This window comes from Vicugna pacos, chromosome 5 (assembly GCF_048564905.1).
Source record: "Vicugna pacos chromosome 5, VicPac4, whole genome shotgun sequence".
Taxonomy (NCBI): Eukaryota; Metazoa; Chordata; class Mammalia; order Artiodactyla; family Camelidae; genus Vicugna; species Vicugna pacos.
The window spans coordinates 35,571,118-35,595,139 of NC_132991.1; the positions used below are offsets into that span (position 1 = coordinate 35,571,118).

General features: G+C 39.4%; 1 protein-coding gene and 1 long non-coding RNA gene across 13 annotated transcripts in view; one reads left to right on the forward strand and one right to left on the reverse strand.

The window, feature by feature from the left end:
• Positions 1–24,022, reverse strand: part of RBMS1 (RNA binding motif single stranded interacting protein 1) — a 203,744-nt gene that overhangs the window by 47,039 nt on the left and 132,683 nt on the right. The window lies entirely within an intron of this gene.
• On the forward strand, positions 1,572–23,744 carry LOC116280625 (uncharacterized). Its single transcript, XR_004190059.2, has 4 exons — positions 1,572–1,705; positions 2,858–3,049; positions 18,539–18,653; positions 23,540–23,744. It is a non-coding gene; the product is annotated as an uncharacterized lncRNA (long non-coding RNA).

Genomic DNA, 24,022 nt, shown 5'->3' on the forward strand with positions numbered 1-24,022 from the left:
GGCAGAACACTTTAAACTACTCAGGCCCTGGCAAAGTTAGCTTCTCAGCGGCTGATGCAGCCACCACGTTGTGGGAATGGGGTGTTCTTCCGATGCCATGAGGAAGGAGCTCGAATATGGGGGGGGGGGGGCAGAGAATCTGTGCAATGGCACCTCGAGGAGGGAGAGGGGGCGACGGGCCAGAGTGGTCATGCTCCCCTGCTAGTTTTATCTGCAGTAAGGGATAAGGAGCGCGGTGGAGAGAAGTCATTACATATGATTAACATTTAGTCTAATTCTATTGTTGATCAGAAGTGCCTGCAAGAGTAACAGGCATCTGGGTAAAAATTCATAAAGCAACTAGGTTTTCACCTTCCCCTGGTTTCTATATGCAACTTGATTCATAGGGGAAAAAAATCATACAGTAACAGGGACTATGACGTATTGAGAGGAAACAGACCTCCTGACTGGCAAAATTCACGCTCTAAGAACACCAATGAGATGCATGCCCAAGAAAGCAAGCTGCAGAATTCGATGGGGAAAATGTGGATATGACGATTCTTTGGATTTTACCCAACTTCCAAGTAACAAGGCTCAGACCCCCAGCCCTGGCTACCCAGAATATAATATCCTTTGCCTGGAGTAGATAATCCACTCCAGCGGAAGCTCTGACTGTGGAAGGATAAGGAGTAATTAAGAGATGTGACTACAGAATAATCAGAATTTCAAAGGGTGAGGATAGCGAGTAAAAACTCACATTCAAACCTACTGGCCCAAGTGAACCTGGCTGATAAAACCTTTTGCTTAGACTCCACCACAGTTGCTTTTGTTTGCACCAAAGCTCTAGTCATTTCTCCCCCATTTCCATTTTCTTCTCTTCTTTCACCTGCTGTAATATGAAACTAAGTATATTTTAGTTTGTGCTTAGTAAAACAAAGCTTGATTTTCTCCTCTGCCCCCCATCACTTAGTCCCTCCTAAATTCTACCTTTTTGGTAGTTTACTATAGTTATAAAAGAAATGCATATTTGTTATAATTAGAAGACAGAAAAGTCAGTGGAAATATTAAAATCACCTCAAGTTCTGGATATGAATGTTAAACCACTGGATAAGAATGTTAAACAGATTGGTATGTATCTTTATAGACTCTGCCCATGTGTACACGTGTGTGCGTACATGGCACGCACATGTACACACACTCTCTCATCTACTAGAGAACTTACGGCTTTTGAACATTCCCCAGTTTCAAGTCAAGACTCTGGAGAACGGAGTCCATTCCCCTCACCACCAACAGATGGCGATAAGGTTGATGAGTTATTTTAATACTGGTGATTCCAGTTGTAAATTCACTTAAGGCACCAAGCAGTCATTGGTAGTGTTTGTGTTCATTTATTTTATGAACATTATGAAACCGAAGAAAAGCAGCTGAGCTTGTGGAAAACAACAGTAAGAAAAAGTGTACACTTACAATGTAAACAAAAACAGGTATTTTAAGTTTGAAAAAGGTATTGCTCAAGCATATAGGATGTTTGCTTTTGTTTAACAGCTGAACTGCCTCTGAGGAGCAAAGAGAAGCTTACGTATCCTATGAGAAATGCTATTCCCGTGTAAGTGACAATAATGAGCAAGGAGGCGGCACAGGGGACTGAACTGAGGGGAAAAAACCCTTACAACTTCTGACTGTGTGGCTATTGAGTCAACATCCACATTAGAAAGCTCATGCCCTGGTGAGTTAATTCAGGGGAATAACAAGGTAACAGCCTACATTTTTTATACCTATTTTATGCCAGGCACTGACTTAGGCCAATTATTTTAATCTTCACAACAACCTTGGAGTAGGTGAGGTTTTCTTCTCTGTGTAGATGTGAAACTGAGGAGCAGAGTGAGCAGGGGACCCACTGAAGGTTACCCAGCTGGTAAGCAGCAAAGAAGGGAGGCAGAAGTTTGCCCTGGCCAGCCATGTTTGACGCCTGGAAAAACTCTGGCCGCCGACCACAGAATGCTGCAGAGGTTGGGAGCAATTCCCAACTGTGAAAGTGCACAGCCCCAAACAAGTGATGAGGATGAGGGCAGGCTCTGTAACAACTAAAGCCTCTAAGACAGAGCTGATAGCACTCAAAGTTGCTACCTGACTTTCCGAGTAGACAACATTGTTCCATTTGGAGTAAGAGCCCCAAAGAACAAATGTATTGGGGAGGAGGAGGTATGTCTGGCTTTAAAGCTTAGGAGGAGTCACTCATGTTAACTCATGTAACTATTTGTTGGGAATGAGGGTGGGAATTAGGCGCCAGATCCCATTCACTACTGCAGACTCGTGGGAGAAGAGGGAAAAACCTTCGCATACTTACACTTCCACACAGACGATACTGTAGAGGCAGTGTTCCTACTTGCTTTTTTGCTGCTTTATCTTTTCAATGGCCTCCTAGAAAAAGGGGTTCTCCTAAAATTTGCTCTAGCTCTTCTAACAGTAGCTCAACAGGGGAAGGAAAAGAAAGTGTAAGTTACATTCATTTTGCTAATAGAAAAGTTTGTTGGACAATGAGGTCTAAAATTTGAAAGCAGAGGAGTCATTTATTTATGTTTGAATCTTCACTACCTGAAAAATTCAGCTGGTCCTGTTTTCTTTATTTACTTGGTACATGAAGTGGTGAGCACTTGAAGATGAGGTCCAAGACACGTGAAATTTTAAAATTATGCAATCAGTATCAGACAGATTTTTTTAAGACTTTATCATTTTGGCCTTGAAGATTTTCAGTGTTTCTATGAGACTTCTAAGCATACAAATATTAAAGGTATCGAAAGATATTCTATTTTAAAGTCTAGTCATTTTGGCTTAACTCTTACATTTGATAACTGCCCCTTCCATTTCGGTTGTACAGCTGGGTGTGCTTTGTGATTCCTGGTACGTGGGACAGAACAGGAAGCTACATCTGATGCGGCTAGCATCGGAGCCAGGGTCTGAAGGAGGAAAACATTTGGCAGGAGAAGCTGCTGAAGCCCAAAAGGTCAAAATCAAAACTGGAGCTGAAGGTGAACGGAACACAGGAAGGACAAGTACAGCTGAGAAGGAGGTCAGACCAAGAAATCAAGCCGCAGATATTTACAGCTTGTCTATAGCACGCCCTTTGCCACCTATGAAAAATACACAAGGTGCCATTCCTGCTAGCAAAGGGGACAGTGGGGGGGAGGCGCGGGAGGGATGTAAGAAATTTTTAATATTAAAAAATAACTAAGAATACTGAGATCCTCAATGATGAATGCCAAATAAAGGAGGGCATAAATATAGGATGAATCAAGTTTAGCAAGAAAAACTTTGGGGAAAACAGAAATTCAGGTAAGCCATAGAGGACAATAAACAGAAGAGTGTGTGTAACACAAGCTGTGTGGGGACTGACGGAAGCCAAGTCTGGAAAGGTCCTGTATGTAGGGCCTTGGGTTCTAGGAAAAGGGGTCAGGGAACAGAATATGGCTGGAGGTTTTGCAACTGTAGAATGATATGATGAAAGCAAGATTTTAGTAAGATTAATGAAAATCTTATGGCTAGGATTAGCAGAGAGAGATGCCACATTTTTGGTTTATTTTACTCCTTTTTTTGTTTTTTTCTTTTTGGCTCTTTGTACTTAAGCAATAACACTCAAATTCAAGAAGTTAAAATGGAGGGATGAGGAGAGCTAGGTGATACATGGAAAGGTTCTAAAGGACAAGAAAGTTTTAAGATAGAAGAATTCTTTTAACTAGACTCAGATGCTTTAAGTTAGCACCTGAGAAAAATAACCCATGTTATCTGTGCTATGGAAAGCCAATGGCTTGTGTCTGAATGCAGAGGAGAAAAGGAGTCAACCATGGTTCACTTTTCTCAACTATCCTGGAAAGGACAGTGAATTTCAGCCCCAGTCCCAGACCTGGAACTTGCAGATTAGAGATGATTTAGCAGAAGTGCACACCATCCTCAAGTGGTCCAACCCTTGGCTAGCCTGGCTGCTTTGCAACATGTGAGCTGTTGGAGAATAAACTACAGGAGCTTTGGGACAAAGCATCACAGTTTTGAAGAGAAAAAATATATATCTACATATCTAGTTTTTCATAACATTAAGATTTTAAGATAAATACATCTCTTCAGAATATAAATAAAATTGGTAAACTGCACCTAGATTTGGGATTAATATAACCTCTTTTGACTAAATGCAGAACCATTCCTGCTACTCTGCCTTTTCAAATTCCTTCTGGCACAGCTAATCTATTATAAATGCTACACAAAACTAACAATTGATGCTGTTTATTGCTTGTATGGTTTGAAGTAAATAATTCATATAGAATGAACATTAAAATACCTCCTTAGAAATGGTTAAGATGCATTTTATGAAAACCTTATACCTCTCTTCTAAATAAAAACCTCTTTTCTAAATAAAAAATACACTATAAAACATTTGATTCATTACAGATTTGCTGTTATAGCTCAGTATCCAGTCTATTATGATCTGCAATCAAAGTAACGTAGCTTTACACGATTTTATGGTTTTTTAAGAGCACACAGCAAAGGGTCACTGACACATCTTATGATAATATTTTTGCCACAAGTCACCATACCAGAGCACTTACGGATGCAGTCACAGATGGCCAGACCCAAACTGGTGCTCCCAAGTACTAATGTGTCAGAGGAAAAGAATACTTGCTGAAAATTTTGCAAGTAAAATATCTATCATAAAAACGAATCCCTTAAAGTCTCAAAACATTGATTACTGTGTGACTTTTAAAACAAAGGCAATTTGATTATAGAAAGCAGTCTTTTATTTCTGTTGAATTTATGAACTGGCAGTGATAGGGCACTTAAAAATTTTCTTCCTCTCCCACCAAAACCTGTAATGTATTTGCTTTGCTTTGACAATCTCACCTTCAAGTTGATGTGGTTACTTTGCTGTATCAGAAGGAACACAACATTATATTGGAAAGCACATGGAGAAGCCCAGAGAGAGACCTCTCCTCAAGTGCTCATTCAGCCAATGACCAGCTCTGCGACTCTGGTGTGGCTGTCTGGCCTCAGTGTCCCTGTCTCTGTAACACCTATGGCGTGACAGCATCGACCTAACAGCACTGTTGTTAAAGGGCTAGCACATAACAGATATCCAGTAACAAATAAATGTTATTAACCTTTTCTCCCACCCTGCTGGAATTATCTGAAATAATGGCACTTCTAACGCTTACCGTTTAAGAGCACTAAGCTAGATTACCCCTCTCATCTTCATAATGACGTTGTCTGAAGCTGCAAAATGTTGAGAAAATGCAGACCTTTCATTTTTATGTTTACTTTTCAGTACTGTTCTTTGCATAATGAAACCTCTCAATATATATTGGTTGAATGAATGAAACATAAGCATGTAATATAAATTCTTTCCCCTTAAAGTGTTTTGTGTGGGGAACTGAGGGAGGTTGGCAGTTGGAAGGAGAAGGGAGATACTATATCTTACCTTGGAAAATGAACATGGCCTTGTAGTTTATCCAATTTAAATTATAAAAACAAATAAAGGAACCGAGGTAATTAAGGAGTTTAACAGGGAATTAAAAAGTGCTACCAAAAAGAAAACTGTAAAAGGTTGTTGGGGGAAACAAATACAAAAAAAACAAGAAGAGTTTTGGTTCCTAGATTGCTTTGGAAGTGTCTCTAAATTTGCTGCTCCTTTTAAAAAGAAATCAAAACTAGAAATCTTTTACACACACACACCACCAGAGAACTGCGTCAGAGTCGGTAGAAATTGAATGCATTAAACTCTAACATTGAAAACCATAAATGCCTGCTTCATTCGAAACAAGAACAGCGTGACAGAGAGTAAAAGTAAACATGCTCTCTGAAGCCAAACAGAGTTATCTGAAACTATTAAGACAGAGTGTGCAAATTACCTAGAAATTTCTCTTGATTCAGACATGAGCTAAAAAAGGCAGGAGTCAAACTGGACATTTCCTAGACTGAACACTAATGTTGGCGTTGATCCAGAACACAGCACCAGTGTATTGATTTCCAAACCCCGTCAGGCTGTCCTTTTCTACAGTAATAAATCCTGACTGCCCCACGACCTTGAAAAGCCCGTCTGAAAGGGAAAATGATATCTATTTTACTCACTTCAGCTCTAAGAAATCTGGGGACATAATGTAAGTGTATCATTAGTGAAAAAACTCTTGGGCTGGGTAAGCAAGGAAATGCTGATGTAGCCTGCCAGCACCGTTGATGTTTCTAAACTTAGATATTTCGTTCAAGGGTCACTCGTGACAATGGTCATGTCTCTTAAGAGCGGATCTGATGGAAAATGATAAATAGGGCTCCCACACTGGTTTCCTACCGGTTTGTTTGCCTTCGAACAAGAATGTCCTTAGACACTGCAGATAAAGATCAGCAATCATTCCACAGAGTAGCACAGCTCAAAAAATTCATCATCTTAAAACTTATGAAAATCAGAGAGGAAGCATCTTTATGTGAAAGAATGGAACCAAAGAGAACCAAATGCTTGAGTTAACTTTAGTATCAGTTTCACAAAATTACCATATTTCAAATGAAGGCAGTACACCTCCCTTGTCTCAAGACAGCTTGGATTCACTGCATTTTCCAGAAGGTGCAAGTTAGGGGGCTGTGAATGGAGACTGGGGCTTAAAGTGCTTCTTACATTCATGACATACTCAGTAAGGACTTTCTAATCTTGTTTGTTCTGAGAAATCCTGCATAATGGGAGAGGTGCTGGTCGAATCCTTAAAAGAATAAAAAACTAGTTCCTAGAAAACAAAGGCAGGTAAGGCTAATGCTGATCTGAAGCGAAATTTCAGAACAGATGGTAAAGTAGAAGGTTAGAGAGACTGTTGAAAAGAACATGCCCCAGTGATGCCCTTCAGAGCCAGTTAGGCACACGAAATGTTGGCTCTTTCTACTCTGGAGGGTGGTGAGGAAGGCAGGGCTGCTCGGGAATGCTACGTGGTGTATTTTGATTTGAGCAAAACAAAAATCATTGCTTGCTCGTGGATCAGATGAGGGTATCTGGGAAGAGGAAGTCTGGTTTGGATAAACGGATAACTAGCTAAAGAAGTGACAGAGCTAGTCGGATGGTCAGGGTCACAGTCAGCATGGAGGAAGTGTCCAGTGATGTGCCACAAGGCTCTGTTCTTGGCCAGCACTTTTCAAGCACCTAAAAATGCCATAAATCAGGTCACTGATAGCGTACTTATTAAATATACACATATCCCAAAGCTGGGGAGGATGATGAATGTTAAGATGTCAGAATTAATACCTGGAAAGTATTTCAACAGGCTAGAATGAATTCTTGGCCAAAGCCAACACTATAATATTTAATAGGGAAAAATAAGTCTTACATATAAGTTCCAAGGGGGGGAAATCAACTGTATAAATTTAGCGAAAGCCTTGGCTTATTCACATGAAAATACCTGGGGTCTTGATTAGGAACAAATTCAAGTCTTCCAAATGAAACAGATTTAGACTGCACTGAGAAATACATGATCCGATCATGGAAAGAAATTATGTCTTTGAGCTGCTTTGTTCACCATTCCCTGAAACCCACCACTATGGGTTGAACTGTGTCCCCCTAAAACTATGTCCACAATCCTCAGCTCCAGTACCTCTGAATGTGATCTGATTTGGAACTAGGGTCTTTGCAGACATAATCAAATTAAGATAAGGCCCGCATCCAATGTGACAGGTGTCCTTATAAGAGGAAAATTTGGACACAGATAAGAGACCTGGGGAGAACACCACGTGATGACTGCGATGGAGATGGGGGATGCAGCCGTAAGCCAGGACACCAAGCAGCTGGCAAACCACCACGAGCTGGAAGAGGCAGCAAAGGATTCTCCCCTACAGCTTTCAGGAGGAACATGGTTCTGTGGACACCTTAATTTTGGATTTCCAGCCCCCACAACTGTGAAATACTAGCTTTGTTACTTTAAGCTACCCAGTTTGTGGTACTCTGTCCCAGCAACCCTAGGAAACTCACTGAGCCCAGGTGGCCTTCTATCCTATACAAGTCCCTGCGCCTGCCCTGCTCCATCTTAATTTCCTGACCTTCAAGATGTCACTTCACAGGGAAATTCAGTGTCATTCTGCAAGACTCAGTTTAATGGTCCTCTCCAGCAGCAGCAAGCCTTTTCTGACCTTCCCTGACCAAGCTACGTGCCGCCTCTGCACCTGCCCAGGGCTGTGTGTCCTCACTGCCTCTCGGTGCAGCCCTCACCTGCTGCCGCATCACCTCCCCATCTGCGTCCCCATTAAATGTGCGCCCCTGGACTGCTTTCCTCTTTGTCCATCAGGCCCCAGTACAGCACCTGGCAAACAATAAAGAGTCAAAATCCAGGAGAAAGGAGGGAATAAATGAATAACAATAGCCCACTTTCACTGAGTGCCTTCCACATTAAACACATTTGTTCTAAACATCTCCTTTTCCCTAGTCTGAGCTCTTTCAGAGAGGAGTGAGTACAGCAGACAAAGGTCTAGAAATCATGTCCTACGAGGAAGGAATGGCTGACAGCCTTGCAGATGCTTACCTGGAAAAGCAAAAAAAAACTATACAGCAGTCCTGTCTGAGAACAATCGCGGAGAGCTTGCCACCACTAGCAGTGTTCAAAGCAGGGCTGGGTGACCATGTTGGGGCAGGGACGCGGCTGCGGAGAAGGACTGCACAAACACTAACCCAGGGAGAGATGCTCGCCAGGTATAAACAGACAACAAAGTGCTGTGAATTGTTCAAACATTTAAACTTAACCTAAGTACTTCTCACACTGTTGATATGAAGTGGTGGTAGTAAATAAATAATGGTATTAAAAGAAAGAAACAGAAAAAGAAAGAAAAAAGCAAGCAAGCCCCTCTGGTATTTTTATGAACGTGATGAAAGATGGTGGTTATTTCATTCTGTCTCCTTTAAAAAAACAAGTAAGTCTATACTGGAGCCTTAACCCTAATAATTTTTGTTCAGTGTATTGGTTCTTAAAACTCCAGAATCTGGGGAACCACTAAACTATGGTGGGTTGGCAACTGGGAAGTTGGTATCTCTGCTTTGAAAAGAAGACTGGCCTGGATCATCAATCAGATTAATGTCAATAAGGATAATGGTTACATGGACAGAATCATTAGGTAAAAGAATAAAAGCAAAAATATCCTTTAAAAAAGCAATACCACACAGAATTCCATTTGTTTTAATTTCAAGTTATAAACTGGGATAAAAAGTAGCCCAATAAAATCCTGTAAAATCGTGTATGAATTGACTGTGCCCCCAACAAAAATACACATAAGAAAAAAATGAGAACAGGGAGGAGACTTCTGATTAGCTCCGCTCCCTCCAGGTCTCTTTAGGATTTGGCCGAAGTGGGCGTTGTCATCAGCAAGATGCTCCTTGCATTTCCTGTAACCATCCTGCTGAATGACCAGAACACAGCCCTGAGCTCCCCTGACTTCCTGCTTCCTTCAGGGCTTACTTAACCTTGTCTACTTAAACGGTCAAGGTAAAATGGGTCCTGAACAAAAATGCATCACTTTCTGGATCCTCAAAAGGGAGCTGAGATCCTAGCGATGCTAGGAAATCACTGAAGACATGGTGTTAAAGGAAGTAACCAGAGTTTCATCACACAACAGTTTTACATATATAAACACACACACATACACCAGAGTTCCTTCCAGGTAAGTGTACAGTTCTTTATACTTTCAAGAGTAAGTGTAGCTTCTCTGGCATTAAAATGAGATTCAAATATAAGGCAACCCAGGGGGAGGCGAACTCCCTCTTCCCAGACCCCATCCCAGGCACTGCTGGGGGGTGATGGGCGTGGGAAGGACGGGTAGGCTTTCTTTGAACTTGAGTTGAGAGTGAAAACAGGGAATGTGAGGAAGGTTAGGGATAGGACATGATTATCTCTCCTGTGCTTATCTGACAAATACAGACAATACATACAATCTCTATTAGGATCCTACTGATACAAATTTCCACTCTCTTGTAAGAAACATAGTACCTGTTTCAGAACACAGGTGAAATACGAAGTCCTAAGTAAACATTAAGTACCCTTTCCCACTACCTAACAGTCCAGAGCTTAGCTTATCAAAATATTTCTCTTTTACTTGGGTCTGCCCTCACCGGACCAGCGTCTGTTTCAAACTGTATCCAGAGGAAGGTGATAATTGCCCCCTTAACACCCAGGCCTACCCTGGACTCACTAATTGCTCCAAACCCTACCCCGTTTCCTCTTACACACACCCAAATGCGGAAAGAAAGCAGAGAATGGCCTGAAGCTGCAGCTCACTTCCTAGAACTGACTCCAGGCCCCTGCTGAGCTGGGCACCTCGTTTACAAAGGCAATGGGACGGAAACGCAGGGCCAGGGCAGTAGGGGGTGAGGGGTGGACAGGAATAAGCCCTTTTAGGTCCAGTAAATGAAAAATTAGATTTCCTTCTAGTGACTGGGCGGAAAATACAAGAGCTGCTCAATTAGACAAATCAGAGAAAACCTGCAATGGAAATTTCAGGAAATGATGACAAATCAGGATATTTACAACTGACAAATGAAGCCATGCAACTCTTGAGCATGAACCTTGAATGGTGAACCTTAAAGAAAACAGACAGAAAGTGCAATCATTTTAAACAGATGAAAACTTGAGGGGTACAGCACCCATTCTGGTACCATGTGTAATGAGATGCCCACATTTGTAAATCCATTGTGGCAGTGTTATTTTGAGGGCTCACTTCTATAAATGTTTTCATCCTTTTCAATGAGGAACCCTCCTTTACTACTCACAGAGCATTTATCTGGAGATTAACCTGGAGATTTCCATTTCTTTGACACACCATTTCGTAAGAAGGTTTTGCAGAAAAGGAAAGTAAGATGTAGTAACGTACTTTAGGTCCTCAACAAAATATTTGAGTAAACAGTGAGCTAATGAATAGGGAATCTGTATTTCTAAAGAGTGTATGACGAACACGTAGGCAGTTAAAGTAAGAGCCAGTAGAGAAGTTATGACAAGTGCTTGATTTCTAGGATAAACTTTTTAAAGAATTATCATATTTGGCATTTTCTAAGGGCTTTCACGCGAATGTCTCATCCAAGCTTCATGACAATCAGGCCAAGGAGATCAGTTGTGTCCTACAGAGGAAGGGAACTGAGACTGAGGGCAAAAGTGACTTATCTTTCTGCTGTGCTCCAGTGCAAAGGAATCAGAAAAGGGTCTTTGGTAGATGGTTGGTTACAAGAATGAATCTGAGTCAGGCTCCTCCCGCGGCTCGCTAAGTAGCCAGTTCCAGTGAAAACGTGTATTAAGGAAACTTGTTGGCTACAATGGGAAAAGGCCATTACTAAAGCCAAGTTTGGACCTGAGCCACGAGGAGTGTGCTGGGCCAAGGAAGCAATGCAGCACAAACTTCTTCTTTAAGGAAGCAAAAACATTTAAATCCAAAATCCATCCCTTTAGTCACCCTTCCAGGCTAAGTTTAAAGCACAAATTAAAAACTTATTCTAATAAAAGAAGAGACTCCAAATGAGAACATCACCTCTATGAACACTTATTTCTGTGATCATCTACAGGAACTACCTTCACTTATTCACTGAATGCTCAGTTATGTGCATTTATGCTATGAGTTGCACTACTATACGATTTCCATGGAAGGCATGGTATTATGTATGTTTTATATTCAGTGTAACATATGTATACTATTACATCAATACTGTAATACTTAAAGAAAAAAGTAGAAATGTGAGATGATGTAGGGGAAAACACAACTCCTAATTATAGTCTTTCACCCAATTGAAAAAGCTACAATGTATAGCTGAGACTTTATCTTGGAATGGGGAAAACAAAAATATTTATCTCGGGAAAAAAGAGCCAAAGCCCTTCAGCTGATCACGTAACAAAAAGCAAAGTAATGAGTATTAAATTCTATCCCAATCCACTAAGCAGGACGAAAAAGGAAGAAAAAGAAATGTCTAGAATCTAAAGAACATGATTTATACACATAAGCTCAGCAAGAGAAAGAAATGGTTTCTGGAGAAACGGCACATGACCTACGCATCACCCAAAAAGCGGCTGAAAGTACGCCTAAGACATTTGGTGGGGGGGATTTTTTTTTAGTGTAGGTATTTTATGTTACTAAACTAATCAACCAAGTGAAAAACAGCACAAAAGTATATGAGGCTTTGCAGTACCGTCAAGCTTTACTCAGAGTACCCAGGAGCAGGGAGAAAGAAGGCAGCACGAATGTCCAGAAGCATCCAATTCATCAAGTGGCTGAGCCTCTCTCATTGTTACAACCACGTAGCACACCTGAGACATGACAATTACAGGACAGCAGCCTCCTAGGGAACTGTTCAAATTGTTGCGTGTGAAAAATGGTAATGTGCCGCAGACAACAGCGACGATCAATTTCTTGACATAAACCGGTTCTACTCTTGCCAAATGAAAAGAAGGAAAGCTACAGTGTGTGTGTTCAGGGTTCCTTTTCATTTGTTCTCAAGTGGAGAAGGTAGAGGATGGATTTTTGTAAACTCCTGGCTAATTGGGCTTGCAATCCTGATGTAACTGTATCCCAGGTAGCCATGCCAATTAAAACCTTCCCAGTCAAGGAAGACTCTTTTCCCCAGGATCTTCATTATGCACTTGTATAGCTACACGTGCTGTTAACTGCTCTTGCTTTCCTTTCGTTTCTAGGGCAGACGTATGGGTTATTCATCCTGTCAGCTATTCCATGCCAGGTTCATTTATTTATTTCTTAGAGTCTTCATGGCTGGCAAAGAGGACAAGACAGTCATTAAAAACATAAGCTGCAATGGTCACCAAGTCTGATATTCTTCTGCAGGGACTAGAAATTAATTCAAACCCGACCCAAAGCAGGTTAGGATATGCTCTCACCTATCATTCTCTCCTGTTACTTTATACTGAGCAGCTCGTGTCAGAGTGTAAAATTTGGTTGTTTTTCCTTTTCTAATAGAGATAACACACTTCGTCTATCATACTGGCAAAGATGATAACCACAACAAAAAGAAAATCCCCAGGTTGAGAGAGAAATGGCCAAAGAGGCATACACCTCTGGTAAAAGCAAACTAGTCATACTTGGAGGGCAATGTGGAGCAAAAGCTAAAAATCATTTCTGCTCAGGAAATTATTAAGATGGTGTACAAAGATTCCATGACAAAGATTATACAGAATAACTGAATTATCTAAATACTAAGTAAACTACAGAATAGCCAAGGGATGGAAAAAAACACATAATCAATGATACTATATGTCCTTGATACAGAGACAGCCCATGCCTCTGGGACAGAGGGAACGAGATACTGTCTTTTGTGAGATACAGACTGAAGAAATCAGACACATCCTTCAACCTTCTTTACTCTTGAAATACCTAGACTGTCACTGTCCAACAGAAATACACGGGATGCAAACCACAGATATGACCCATACATGCACTTTTAACTTTTGTAGAAACCACAGTAAAAAGAAATACGAAATTAATTTTAATATTTTTTGACCTACATATCCAAAATATCATTGATTCAGCATAGAATCAATATACAAATAATGAAATGTTTAATATTTTTTCTCCTAAGCACCTGAAATCCCATGTATATCTTACACGTCCGCACATCTCAATCTGGACTAGCCACGTTTCCAGCACTCAGGAGGCACGTGGGCTGGTGGCCTTCGTGTTGTGTGTACAGATCTCAATGTTTATGGGCTGCTGGGTCTTTGGCAGTTTAACATGTCCCTTGCCATGGGACACAGGAGCCCAGCACCATGTAAATCATGGCTACTGCGATTGGCAACTACTATTTTAGATTGTTTATGGTAGTTGCTTTAGAATGGGGACAAATTACGGCAATCATCCAACTTCTGGAGTTATTTTTCTAACCTTGACTGTAAGGGAGGTAATAAGCATTCATCTTTTGGGGCTAATCTTTGAGAATATCTGAAGAGCAAGGTATACCTGGAAAGTCCTGACAGCACTGTCTTTTTGACTGACTTGGTTAAGATTTTACGGTTACTCTCATAGTATAAATTAAATCCTGTGGCACACACACCGCAGACCATTCTACAATTATTCCCTCATCTCCAACTGTCGAGGCTGTGAATGAGCTTTAATCATGTAGTCTGAGTGGAATGAATAGCATATAAGACAGGATCGCACGTCAGAATGGTACATTTGTCTGATGAGCCTCATTTCAAGAAAAAAATTTGGGGGGTACCACATATTTACTCCCTATCTAACAACAAGGAACTGATAAAATCTGAAGTCAGTCAGTCTTACTTTTCTCAAGTATCACATTTTATCACATTCGCTACCACATGAGGTTAGGGGAGCAACCAGGGAGCAGCTAGTCTTTAAGGTATTTTTCTTGTAAACTGAAAAAAGGTACCCTCCGTGGGAGGTATTTCCTATGCAGGTGACAATGTCTCCAATTGTACGGGGGTCCTGGGAAAAATTTCCCAGCTGGCACACTGCAGCACACGTGGGTAGCAAGCTCTGGGGAGAGCAATGAGCTCGATGGGTGGGTTGTATATTTCCTTCAGGCACGTCAGTGCCCAGAACAACTATCCTTATAAAATACTGCAAACTGGTGACAGCCTCCTCATGGACAGGTGAGGCAGAAAATAAGGAGCAGAAATCCAGATTTTCAAAAATTAAAACTGCTATTATACATATAACTTGGAAACTAAAGTTTCCAAGGTTAAGGCAGTTCTTAATATGAATGGATACATGGTAAATTTAATAAAAATGTTTTCCATAAATCTTTATATGGTACATAATAAGCAATTCTGAGAGAATCTATTTAATGATATAACTGGAACTGATTAATCACACACGTTTTCCTTCCTCCTCTGCTATAACTTGGCCATAACAGAATACAGAATACTCAATTTAAATTTTATGACTGTGCTATGAAAAATGTTACAGTACCTTCTACTGTCCATCTGAATAGGATCTAAATGAAAAAAATGTGCAATAGCTTCAAGCTAAACTCATCATCTCCCCAACCAAACCTGATGTTCCTTCTATGCTGGGAAAGCAGCCATGACATCCTGCTGTCTATCCATTAACTATCTGCCCACCCATGTATCTATTCACCTAGCTCTCTCTCCATCTATCCTTGTCTCTCCTAAGTTACATCTTGCTTAGGATAGGAACCATCCCTTATTCATTCACTTCTCCTATACATCTACCCACAATGCCTTTGGCACAGTGGGTCCTCAATAAACAGTGCTTGAACTAATTAATTTAAAATCAGGTAACTGTGAAAAGAAAAGAAAAGATGGTGGCCATAAGGCACAGACAACAGGGTGAGCACAAGGGAACATCCAATCACCACTCCACACTTAGAAGAGGAAAGGCGAGGGAAAGGAACCAAAGAAACCACATTTGTTCCATGCCCCATTTGTGCCAAGCCCTGGCGGAGGAACTTAGCATATGTTATCTCACTTAATGCCTCCACTTTATGACTGAGAACACTGAGGCCAGAAGGAAAGCAACCTGCCCAGGTTCATCCAGCTATTGCACAGGAAGCCAGGACTGAACTAGGCCTGCCTGTGCCCTCAACGCAAGGGCCTGTTAGAGAAAAGGCCACAAAGCCAGCTGTGCAGACTCTGGAGGAAAACCCCGTGCTACGTTACCCAAGTAGATAGCTATCCTTCCCCTGGTTCCTTTACCTGCCACACATCTCACTCTAGTCTACTTGAAGTAATAAGTCCACTTTCATTACGAATAGCATTACATTCTGAGCATAAATTCTACATCGATGACCAAGTTACTTTAATAATGTTCAATATAAAATTCCAGGAAAACAAATTATTTTGAGCCTTTGAAGTTTGTGGTAACAACGACTGTGTTAGCCACTGTTTTTCCTGTGTTTCTTATGTAGTTAGAAACAAACAGATGTCAAAGCTATGCTGGTGCTCTAAAATTATTTGTGGTGATTTAGAAGTTCTGGGAACCGCATCTGTAAATTAACTTTCCCCCCAGTGCCAGGAACTGAAACACAAGGGTGTTTTATTACATATTGTGGACTATCCTAAAATAAGTTTCTTAGTAAAGTGTCCAAAATAGCAAAATGAATATATGTATACGCCCAGTGTTTGCACACATCTTTACACATACCTTTGCATCTGTGTGTGATGCAACTAAAAAATGTGTGTATAATAGCCTTTGTGACTAAAGTAAACTGTAATAAAGTATAGTTTGTAAAAGTTAGACTAGTTCTTAGTTTATAGGTATTTTCTTATTACACAGGAATATATTTAAAGGTATTTATTTTATCCCTGGATTGGTGATGTCTGGTGCTCATCTGATGTTCACAACACTATTTAGGGTGCCAGGCAACCCCACTTCCTGTCCTTCAGAAGCCTGTATTGTTTACATTCTCATCTCTCAATCACTCTCTCCCTCCCCGCCCCCCTCACGTAAATCTGGTGCTCTGTTGTGCAGACCTTAATGAATCAGTTTAGGTTAACTGCATGTGCATATTCAAAGTATCAACCAATAAGCTGGCTGTGGAGACAGGTTCTTTAGTAGCGGAATTACTTTTGATTCTCAGTTTCTTCTCTAAATTTTGGTGTGCTTTTTCATTTCTTCATGAGCATATTATTTTTGAGAGAAAACACTAAAACATGCCATTTCCTTTGCTGTGGAATCCATTTTATTAATGGAGCAACACTATTCAAGGAATGTTAGCCAAAACAGTAAAATATCTGCAGGAGGCAGTCATCTGAAACCAGCTCCCATTCTGCTGAATCTCACTGACAGCTTTAAAAAGGGACACCTTTGGGCTATGTTGTTGTGAGAATGAGACTCTGGAAGACACTAGAAGTAAGAATTTCTCAAAATATTCTCCCGTGAGGCCCAACACTGGCTTTTGGTTCCTCCAGGAGTAATCAAGTAACAACAGAAACACACCAGCTGACCTCAGGGTACATAAGGGAAAAGGAAGAAAGAAAGGTCTCTAAGGAGACAATGACAGAAATGACATGAGGCATGAGAGTGGGAGGAATCAACTACTCTTGGAAAAGATCTGAAACAGGTGCAAATTCAGCAATAACTAAATGAAGATAACCAGAATTTTCTGATACAAGTTATAAAAATAGGTGAAGTGTTACTACTATTCAAGAAAAGAAAAGAAAAAAAAGCTACAACAGAGCTAAAGAAATTAGTAGTGTGTGTCCATCCTTTAATGAAGACAAAATTTCCAATTTGATCTTTTAGAAAACTGGGATATTCATAGCTAAGTTGGTAAATATACAGAATTTCTGTTTAAACTCTATTCTAAAACACACATAAGTGTGTTAGAGGAGTGGCTAAACTACCCAACTACTGTTACTGTCATACCCCAAATAATGATCCTTCATCCAACGGTTAAAAACACTTTCAGAGTATACTCTTATTCTCTTCTGCTGTTCACTTTTTTTTTTTTTGGTTACAAAATCGGAAGGCATTCTTATAAAACTGAAAAAGTTGTTAATTATCTTAAGAGTATAAAAATGTATGTATATGAGTGGCTGGATGGACAGCTAAAAATTTTTTTTTACCAAAATTCAGATCATGTTAATATGTAAGTAATTAAACTTTTTCATTTAATATATTGTGAAAATTTTGTGTATGTCATCAGATATTCTTCAAAAACAAGATCTGTAATGATTATACTGTGTTTTGATGGCTACACTATAAATTCATTATTTATGAGCATTTAGGTTGTTTCTGATTTTTTAATATTACAAATGGCACTGTGATAAATACCCTTTTACTAGTATCTTCAGCCCCATAAATGACCTTCCCTCTGCTCAGAACCAAGCCCCGAGTTCCAGTGCTCTGACACTGAAGCTGGTAACCTGGTATCACTGTCAAGAACAGAGTTTCCCTCTTGATACCCACAAAAGGGCAGGGAAACCCCAAGTTCATTATGAGATGGAAAGTGTTGAGGGTCGAGAAAGAAACCAGAAAAAAAACAAACCACAAACCATGAATCTAGTTACACTGCCACAAGAAGAGACATATTAGTTAGATAATACCTGAGAACATTTTTCCTGTACTCAAGGATACCTAGAAAAGATTCCCTAAATGCAGGGTGGGTAGGAAAGTTGAGCTGTACTGCCATCTGTTTTCTGTTTTAAATTAGACCAGTAAGATGCATTAAAATGTCCAAATAATTTTATCTCATCTCAATTTCTCTTCCATTCCAAATCTCATGATAAGTATCTGAGTGGACAGATGAATGTGAGCAAGATCTAAAATTCAACTTTATCTCCAATATAGTTTTATGTTTTCAGACATTTACAACTAAATTTAAATACTTAGCATGGTCCACTAATAATATCAAGAAAACTCAATGAAAAAACTTAACTGTCCAAAAGAGAAGCTTAGTAAACCTAGTGAGACCATTCTTAAATCATTTGCTTTATCTAGTAATAATAAGTTTCATTTCACAATCTTAATGTTTGATCTTGAACCTGATAAAATTGCTTCTGACAGCAAGTGACAGTAACATGTTGTGCAAAGGGTTAATTAAGATGCCCTGAGTTCTGAACAGCTGTTTTGTTATTGTCATTTACAGAAATCAGCCTTAAATATCTGACCATTTCTCCTTGAAGAAAATGACTTCTTTTAAGACTTGGAATAGTATCATGAAACTCTGGGAGATAAAATATTCTTCTGAAAGTGGTTAAAAGGTACAAATTTCCAGTTATGAGATAAATAAGTCCTGGGGATGTAATGTACAAATATATAATGGGGATGTAATGTACAAACATGGTGACTACAGTTAACAATATTATATATTTGAAAGTTCCTAAGAGAGTAGATCTTTCAAGTTCTCAGTCATAAGGAAAAAAATTTGTAACTATGTGTAGTGATGAATGTTTTTACTGTGGTAATCCTTTTGCAATATATACCTACATCAAATTGTCATCTTATGCCCTTAAAACTAACACAATGTTATATGTCATTTGTATCTCAATTTTTAAAAATCATCTGAGAGCTCCGTTACTATATATTTTTTAAACATCTAAATAGGCAGCCCTTATAGTTACTGAAAGACACAAAATACGTAATGCAAAGTTAAGAAAACCCAACCAAAGAGATTTTTAAACTCATTGCATTCATTTGTTAATAGTGTCAGTTGCCTATTTACTTCAGTGTTCACACAATAACATTTTCTCTTAAGATTGTTAAATCAGTATTAGAGCAGAAATAGAGCATATTCTCACAGGTCAAACATTCCTTCCACCTGGAAGCATCCATATCGTTTGCTCATACTAGAGTCCTTAAGAAGCAAAAGTATGAAGTTATGGGTATAGAAGGACACTTTTTTTTTTAAGGAAAAATTTAAACTTGTTATCATTCTATTACAATTCAAACTGAGACTCTTCAAATGATGTATGGAAAGATTATCTCCTAAGAACTGGAATAAGGGACCTAAGAAGCCATCATGGTGTGGAATACATGGAATACACTTCATGGAAACTTACTGAAGAACAAAACTATGATCCCAGGCGATTCTGTCATTACACATCATGTAAGGAAAAAGGCTATTATTGCCTGGGTTAAAAATGCTCACATCGATCAAATGCTATCACCAAGGAGGGACAAAGCATAGTTCTTACAGGGTTAGGAATTTCTCTTTTCATGGAATTTTAGGCAAGATAAACCCTGATTTCCAGTGAATAGTCTTAAAAGTCAAATCAAGATTTCACTACTGGTACCTTCAAAAATGGCTCTCTAGCATTTCAGAAGTTCTCTTTGAATGTCATACATTAAAAAGAAAAATGTAAAATCCACATTAAAATGACAAACTGACTTTAGTTAGCATTAGATCACATTTTATTGGCTTATTGTAGCCAAATCCTAGCAGTGGCTCTGTCCTAGGTCTACACATGGAAATGGAGCGAGTTCAGTGGGGCCTCCTGTTTCATTAGGAAGCCTATTGGATTACTGCTTCTAATTAAGGCTTCTGTTACTGGCTACCACACAGTAATTAATGTGCATTATTGCCATTATAGAAGTTCTGACCTCTGCTGTGTGTCACCTGGAGTAAAATTTAATTATCAACCAGAGAATATACAAGTAAGGATGACATAAAATGGCTTCTTATGAGGCATCTGTGATTGTAAAATACTATCTTACAGTTTTTGCTTTGACATTAGGAAAATAATTACAACTACGCCCCTCTCTAAAACCTAAAAATAGTTCATCCAGAAGGTGAGACGAACGTGTATCTGTTCTAATTTTCCCATGTGCTATTAATTCAGCAAATTCTTTATATATGTTTCAATGTTCAAGATGAGCTAGAAGACAATTGGGTTTACTGACTGAAATTAGACTGACACTTAAAACGGCATTATAGGACTCGCTGGGGGATGTTTCAAAACTCTGTATCAGTTTCCTATCCCATCCTTTGTTGGCCAAATGCTCCGAACAACTTGAAATTAAGGAAACAGTTGTTATGATTTGAATGCACCTTTCATTTTTTTTTTCAACGTGAAAGTTACATTTTTTAAAAAGTCAATGAAATCAGTAAAACTGACTTGTTTCTGGTAGTTTACTTACTAGTGATCTCACACAGTCCTCACAACAGCCAGTAAAGCAGGTGAAACAAGCAACTTGTAAGCAGCAACACTGGGTGGGGCAACAGATTACTAAGAAGGCAACAGTCTGTTCCTCTAAACTCACTCATTCACCTTAATTTTATACTCACTCACTTAATTTATACTCCTAACAATATATGGTGACACTGATGGGTACTAGGAAGATGTGACATGAGCTATTCAAAAGGAAAAGGTCAGATTTTAGTTTTTCTAGAGGCAAGTGCATGGGAATGGCAAAAAGTTTCACAGCTATGACATTTCACAATAGAGTGCCTACTGTGTGCTAGCACTCAGTCCAGATGCTAGACTAGAGGGGAAAGAAAAGAAAACCCAGTATTATAATAACACAGGTGAGTCCGTGTTTGGTGTAGTGGACTTAGCATTATCTCCGTGCCCTACATTTAGCACAGTGCCTGACACACAGCAGATGCTCAAATAAAACTTTATTAAAGTGAACCAACACACGAGGATTCCCTAGATTGGATAGGTGATGCATCATTGATCCCTACCTTACAAAATGATGACGATGATACTAATAGACACTTTCATTTGTGGGCGTCTGTGGATGAGATGGTCTGTCTATATGACAGCTAGGATATATCTACATCATTCCTAAAAATAACCTTAGAATGTTAGTTGTCTACCCTTGTATCACAAAAAAGGAGACTACGTTTCAAGCAAGTTCGTCCAAGATTTCAGAAGAACTGAACTTTCTCTTCCCATTGTAAAATTCACAAGGCTAAGTTGAGTAACCTATGGACATTCAGGTCCTACAAGCTAGTAAACAGAAACAAAAGACAGCAAGCAGCTCAGAAATGAGGGCTACACCAGACATTTTCACATCGGAGATGAACGGTTTATAGAGAGCAGATGAAAATACGGAGGAGGGAGGAAGAGTGAGTTATCAACATTTTAAGTCAGGAAGAGGAGCCCATATGGAGAAGCAGTCCTGTTTCAGGAAATGTGGAGACCTGAAACTGCTCATTCCTGAGGTAAGTTAGGAAACCTGGAGTAGGGGTTAGAAATTCACATTCCATATGACATCATTTCCATTTTAAAGGTGAAGAAACTGAAACTCAAATATTTAGTGCATTCCTAAGGGTTGACATATAACCAACTCTTGCTAGTTTCGGGTAGAACTAGGGCCTAAAATCAGGTCTTCTGCTTCTAAACTGACTCCAAATCATATGCTTTGTCTGTTACTTGTTCTTTGAGAAGACAGCCCAGATACACTATATCCTTAAAAATCCCCTTAGAAAATTAGAGAAGTTCCCCAAGGGTGGGCAGAAGGCAAACAAAACAGTTTGCCAGTGCTTATCCTGGTTAGAGTTTGCTCTAGTTGTTAAATATTTTGACTCTCACTCCAAAAGGTGGTGGGTGGTAGAAATAATCTTCCCTCACAATGCCATGTTTACAGCTTTAAAGATGGACATCACTTTAACAGTCCAGGCTATGTCAAGCACGGGGCCATAATTAGTATTCCAAGCAGGTAGTGTCTGTCAGAGTGAAGGACTGTGTTATGAACTTTACCTTGGATTTCCCAGAATCTAGCACAGTAAGCACTCTCAATAGATATTTGCTAAATTCCTTGATAAACAAACCTCTGCCAAATTTGGGAAGTCTTATCTAGTCTTTGGAGTCTTCTCAATTATGGAGTATCTCTCATGCCTGTCCATTCTGGAAAAGAAAACATTTAATAAGGGCTTCAGCTCTTGACCTCTTTTGGTGTGGGTCTTTACACTTCTTATCAGGGATTGGCTACAACATTATTCACCATCTGAATGTACTCTTTAACTCAGATAATACGCCAGCCCAGACGTGATGCTAAAAATATTTAACTCCCGATATGACAGAGGCACTGACCAATCGGAATGGGCAGCAACCAGTGGATCCTCCTGGTGCTGAATGCAAGCCCTGAGCTAGCCTGATCATCCTGCAGAATAGTGCTTTCCTAAGATGGATTTTGTTTGTCAAATACATAAAATGAGAATTAGACTGTATGCTTAAAATACAGACAGATCACAGAAAATATCCAGATCTCCTTCCTACTTCTAAATTTAACCCAAGTTGACCCGAGTTGCCATGTTGTGAAACTCGCTTGAGCTTCCATTCTTGGTCCCTTCGTCCTAAAGATATATTAACCGACACATGAATGGGGTTAGGGTGAAAGCAGCCAGCAAGCAAGAGATGTTACACATTAACTCTCTCAATGGTAAATGCTGAAAAAAAGTGAACCTTCCCTTGTTTTAAGCCATTCTTAAAAGTGAAGACTTCAAAGCCAAAACAATGCAATGGAAGGACCAAGGAACAGAAGTTAATGGTCATGTGTCCAATAACAAAATTCCCTGAACACTACAGAGTTCTGAACAAAATTTCTTAAAGCCACCTTCAAAAAAACACCAGAGAACTCATTTTTCATTTAGGTTCCTTAATCAATTTAAATTAAATGTAATTATTATACAGAAGTTTGTTTTTTTTTTTAAGCAAGCTTTGCAAGAGAATGGTTACAGAGGAAATTCATTGTTTCCTTTTCTAGAAGTACTATGAAAATGAGATCTTATCATCAGTGAAAAAATAAATGCAAGACCACTGTCAGAGAATGTCTGTGCTTTAACTTGAATCATGTAAGAAATGAGTATCAGAGAAAAAAAATGAATGTCTCTGAACTAGAGGAATAAAATCACTTTTAGTATTAATACCATGATGTCTTTTCCCGTTTAAGGCCCGGCAATTAACTGCTTAGCATACTAAAGCAATACTCTATTGCTTCTGTGGCTGTAATTAAATGGTTTAAAAACTCAATGAAAAACTCAGCATATTGCTCAAAAGGTATTTCCAATTACATAACCACCAAAACACAACGCTGCAAAACATGATTCTCAAACAATAATTTTCATATAATGGTTATAATACATGCTGTGCTTCTTTATTTCAACACCACTTTTAAACTTTATTTTAATCTCAATTTTTAGCATCCATGTGATATCTTGTGATAAAAGAGGACAGTGACAATAATGGACTTCGCTGATGCAAGAGACCAGGTTAGACTGTAGAATGGGACAATTATTTGGAACAGAATGGTGGTGAACACAAGACAGCAGGAGGACTAACCTGCTTCCTCCTTGGGGGCATCAAGTAATGGTATGAAGAATCAACCTTGAATACAATAGGTGAAACCACCACGAAGGTCTGTCCACTAATTTTGTACACAGAACACACAATTTTGAGAGTAACATTTTTATTGCTCTTTAACGCTGTATATGAGCACTTTCACATAAATTATCACGAGTCCCTGATCTGTTTGAATAGATTGTTTTATACTCCACAAAGTGCTTTCACATTCATTACCTTAATCTTAATTTAGGGTTTATTATTGAGAAAGGTTAAAATAAATGGTAACAAATTAGACACTGGCCACCGCAGAGGGAATAGTCAGGGGCAGTATTTCTGAGCTT